The 5,000-nt window shown below is 56.1% G+C and overlaps 2 non-coding genes and 1 pseudogene across 2 annotated transcripts; all 3 read right to left on the bottom strand.

Annotated features, from left to right (window-relative positions):
* Positions 1-385, bottom strand: part of LOC144413552 (large subunit ribosomal RNA) — a 3,795-nt pseudogene extending 3,410 nt beyond the window's left edge.
* Positions 386-673: 288 nt separating this feature from the next.
* LOC144413213 (5.8S ribosomal RNA) lies at positions 674-827 on the bottom strand. The gene has a single exon (XR_013469250.1). It is a non-coding gene; the product is annotated as a 5.8S ribosomal RNA (ribosomal RNA).
* Positions 828-1,125: 298 nt separating this feature from the next.
* On the bottom strand, positions 1,126-2,935 carry LOC144413306 (small subunit ribosomal RNA). Its single transcript, XR_013469339.1, has one exon. It is a non-coding gene; the product is annotated as a small subunit ribosomal RNA (ribosomal RNA).
* Positions 2,936-5,000: the final 2,065 nt, after the last annotated feature.

The raw sequence follows: 5,000 nt of genomic DNA, 5'->3' as shown, positions 1-5,000 counted from the left end.
AAGTGCTTTTCAACTTTCCCTCACGGTACTTGTCCGCTATCGGTCTCGCGACCGTATTTAGTCTTAGGTGGAGTTTACCACCCGCTTTGGGCTGCATTCCCAAACAACCCGACTCCGAGAAGACCCGAAGCGGCCAAGGCAAGCGCCCCTATGGGCCTAACACCCGCCGTGGGACGAGGGCTCGATCAGAAGGACACCGGCGCTCGCCGTCAGCCGCACTGGGACTTCCGTACGTCACAACTCGGCGCGCTCGAAAAGCGCGCAGATTCGACGCTGGACTCTTCCCGGTTCACTCGCCGTTACTCAGGGAATCACTGTTGGTTTCTTTTCCTCCGCTTAATAATATGCTTAAATTCAGCGGGTGCTCTCGCCTGAACTCAGGTCGTATGTGTCAAGCGGGCCGCTTCTTACACGGCCCGCTGGCATCGCAAGTCGTCGCCGCCGGCGCCGACCGAGCGCGTACCGTCGCCGCCTTGGCCCACGGTCGGTCTTGATCTCGTGACCGGACCGACCGACCTGGACCCGCCCCTCGAACGTAGTTGAACACGTCGAGGGGCCGGCGGTGTACGGGACACGCGGTCGCGCCGAGAAAGCTCGGCGACCGCTTCAACTTGGGGCGACGCCCGGCCGTCTTCGCAGAGGCCAGGCGACGGCCCTCGGGTGAGGACGAACGCGACCCTGAGGCAGACGCGGTCCCGGGATTGACCCGAGACCGCAATTCGCGTTCAGAAGGTCGACGTTCAATGTGTTCTGCAATTCACATTACTTCTCGCACTTGGCTGCGTCCTTCATCGACTCGCGAGCCGAGTGATCCACCGTTAAGAGTCGTCCTCGACGTTTCGCCCGGCGCCGAAGCGCGCGGACGTCACACTGTGGGATCGACCACAAAACCACCACCGACAACAACTGCACAAAAACACCAACAAACGGCGCCGAGCGACCGCCGGGCTGGGCCGGCGGCACATCGAGCGCGGTGCCCAGAAGCCACCATCGCACTCGGCTGCCTTGCTATGCCAACGTGTTACGCGTGTCGCACGGGGCGGAACCCCGATTGACGGCCGCCCTCTCGGCGGCACCCAAAGACAATTGAGTGCGCGGTCGGCCGGGGCCTACCACCACCTTCGGTAATGATCCTTCCGCAGGTTCACCTACGGAAACCTTGTTACGACTTTTACTTCCTCTAAATGATCAAGTTTGATCGTCTTCTCGACACGCCGACGCGGCCGTTGCCAGCCGCGACGGGGCCGATCCAAGGATCTCACTAAACCATTCAATCGGTAGTAGCGACGGGCGGTGTGTACAAAGGGCAGGGACGTAATCAACGCAAGTTGATGACTTGCGCTTACTGGGAATTCCTCGTTCAAGGGAAACAATTGCAAGTCCCTATCCCAATCACGAATGAGGTTCAACGGGTTACCCGGACCTTTCGGCCTAGGTTAGACACTCGCTGCTTCACTCAGTGTAGCGCGCGTGCGGCCCCGGACATCTAAGGGCATCACAGACCTGTTATTGCTCAATCTCGTGTGGCTAAACGCCACTAGTCCCTCTAAGAAGTTAGACGCCGACCGAGAAGGTCGCGTAACTATTTAGCATGCCAGAGTCTCGTTCGTTATCGGAATTAACCAGACAAATCGCTCCACCAACTAAGAACGGCCATGCACCACCACCCACAGAATCAAGAAAGAGCTCTCAATCTGTCAATCCTACCTGTGTCCGGGCCGGGTGAGTTTCCCCGTGTTGAGTCAAATTAAGCCGCAGGCTCCACTCCTGGTGGTGCCCTTCCGTCAATTCCTTTAAGTTTCAGCTTTGCAACCATACTTCCCCCGGAACCCAAAGACTTTGGTTTCCCGGAAGCTGCCGGAAAGGTCGTCATGGTAACGCCTCCCGATCGCTAGTTGGCATCGTTTATAGTCAGAACTAGGACGGTATCTGATCGTCTTCGAACCTCTGACTTTCGCTCTTGATTAAAGAAAACATTCTTGGCGAATGCTTTCGCAGTAGTTCGTCTTCCGCCGATCCAAGAATTTCACCTCTAACGGCAGAGTACGGACGCCCCCGTCTGTCCCTCCTAATCATTACCTCGTGCTCCGAAAACCAACAAAATAGAACCGAGGTCCTATTCCATTATTCCATGCAACACTATGCAGGCGAACAGCCTGCTTTGAACACTCTAATTTTTTCAAAGTAAACTTATCGGCCACCGCCGACACTCAGTCAAGAGCACCGACGGAGAACCGAAGGTGAGGCGAACGCAACCAGTGACACGCCTTGCGACGGACCGGCGGCGCTCGCCCAAAATCCAACTACGAGCTTTTCAACCGCAACAACTTTAGCATACACTGTTGGAGCTGGAATTACCGCGGCTGCTGGCACCAGACTTGCCCTCCAATGGATACTCGTTAAGAGTTTTAGGATGTACTCATTCCAATTACAGGGCCTCGTTAGAGTCCTGTATTGTTATTTTTCGTCACTACCTCCCCGTGTCGGGAATGGGTAATTTGCGCGCCTGCTGCCTTCCTTGGATGTGGTAGCCGTTTCTCAGGCTCCCTCTCCGGAATCGAACCCTGATTCCCCGTTACCCGTTATCACAAAGGTAGGCACGTAGCGTACCTTCGACAGTTGATAGGGCAGACACTTGAATGATACGTCGTCGGTGCAGAGACCGTACGATCCGCGTGGTTATCCAGAGTCATCAAACGTCACAGGACGAACCCGGTCGGTTTTGATCTGATAAAAGCGCGCCTCCCGAAGTCGGCGCTTAATGCATGTATTAGCTCTAGAATTACCACAGTTATCCACTTCGCTTACGAGACCAAATAAACCAAGACTGATTTAATGAGCCATTCGCAGTTTCGCTTTACGAGAACTCGTACTTGCACCTGCATGGCTTAATCTTTGAGACAAGCATATCACTACTGGCAGGATCAACCAGATAGCTGCGACAGCTGCGCTCGGCCCTTGCTGGGCCGCCCGGCGCGTGCTCGTCGCATTCGTTTAAGACCGAGGCGATCGCCTGCGGCCGTACTCAGCTTCGACAGTCGCTGGCCGCGACGTCCACGCTCTCGCCGGCAGTGCCAGGCGGAGCGATTTGCGTTTTTTCTTTGCTCGCCCTCTCTCGGGCTCGATCCATTCAGTTTCGCACAAACAAGAGCTCTGCCGGCCGCCTGCAGCGGTGCCTAAAACCCGGGCATAACAATGCGACCGTTCTGCTAGGCCGACAAGCGCTCAAGCCAGACGCTCGATCGAACGCCCCCTACATATTAGTCGAGACAACGGCTCGCTCATTAGCATCGCGTTTGTACTTTAACTTTTTTTGACTCGGCTTCTTTCGACGCCGATGCCGGCGACGCAGCACTCTCTCGCCCGCCAGCCACCGAGAAAAGGGTGCGCTCCGACCGGCCCCGCACCGCTCTTTCTTGGCTCATTCGAAATTACTGTCTTTCGCTCAGACATGCCTTACCTAGGGTTAGGTTAGTATGCTTGCACGTTTGTACTTTAACTTTTTTCGGCTCGGCTTCTTTCGACGCCGATGCCGGCGACGCAGCACTCTCTCGCCCGCCAGCCACCGAGAAAAGGGTGCGCTCCGACCGGCCCCGCACCGCTCTTTCTTGGCTCATTCGAGTTTACTGTCTTTCGCTCTGACATGCCTTACCTAGGGTTAGGTTAGTATGCTTGCACGTTTGTACTTTAACTTTTTTCGGCTCGGCTTCTTTCGACGCCGATGCCGGCGACGCAGCACTCTCTCGCCCGCCAGCCACCGAGAAAAGGGTGCGCTCCGACCGGCCCCGCACCGCTCTTTCTTGGCTCATTCGAAATTACTGTCTTTCGCTCTGACATGCCTTACCTAGGGTTAGGTTAGTATGCTTGCACGTTTGTGGCTTCTTTCGACGCCGATGCCGGCGACGCAGCACTCTCTCGCCCGCCAGCCACCGAGAAAAGGGTGCGCTCCGACCGGCCCCGCACCGCTCTTTCTTGGCTCATTCGAGTTTACTGTCTTTCGCTCTGACATGCCTTACCTAGGGTTAGGTTAGTATGCTTGCACGTTTGTACTTTAACTTTTTTCGGCTCGGCTTCTTTCGACGCCGATGCCGGCGACGCAGCACTCTCTCGCCCGCCAGCCACCGAGAAAAGGGTGCGCTCCGACCGGCCCCGCACCGCTCTTTCTTGGCTCATTCGAAATTACTGTCTTTCGCTCTGACATGCCTTACCTAGGGTTAGGTTAGTATGCTTGCACGTTTGTACTTTAACTTTTTTCGTCTCGGCTTCTTTCGACGCCGATGCCGGCGACGCAGCACTCTCTCGCCCGCCAGCCACCGAGAAAAGGGTGCGCTCCGACCGGCCCCGCACCGCTCTTTCTTGGCTCATTCGAAATTACTGTCTTTCGCTCTGACATGCCTTACCTAGGGTTAGGTTAGTATGCTTGCACGTTTGTACTTTAACTTTTTTCGGCTCGGCTTCTTTCGACGCCGATGCCGGCGACGCAGCACTCTCTCGCCCGCCAGCCACCGAGAAAAGGGTGCGCTCCGACCGGCCCCGCACCGCTCTTTCTTGGCTCATTCGAGTTTACTGTCTTTCGCTCTGACATGCCTTACCTAGGGTTAGGTTAGTATGCTTGCACGTTTGTACTTTAACTTTTTTCGGCTCGGCTTCTTTCGACGCCGATGCCGGCGACACAGCACTCTCTCGCCCGCCAGCCACCGAGAAAAGGGTGCGCTCCGACCGGCCCCGCACCGCTCTTTCTTGGCTCATTCGAGTTTACTGTCTTTTGCTCTGACATGCCTTACCTAGGGTTAGGTTAGTATGCTTGCACGTTTGTACTTTAACTTTTTTCGGCTCGGCTTCTTTCGACGCCGATGCCGGCGACGCAGCACTCTCTCGCCCGCCAGCCACCGAGAAAAGGGTGCGCTCCGACCGGCCCCGCACCGCTCTTTCTTGGCTCATTCGAAATTACTGTCTTTCGCTCTGACATGCCTTACCTAGGGTTAGGTTAGTATGCTTGC

Source organism: Styela clava, chromosome 15 (genome assembly GCF_964204865.1).
Source record: "Styela clava chromosome 15, kaStyClav1.hap1.2, whole genome shotgun sequence".
NCBI lineage: Eukaryota > Metazoa > Chordata > Ascidiacea > Stolidobranchia > Styelidae > Styela > Styela clava.
This window is presented reverse-complemented; position numbering and strand designations above follow the sequence as displayed.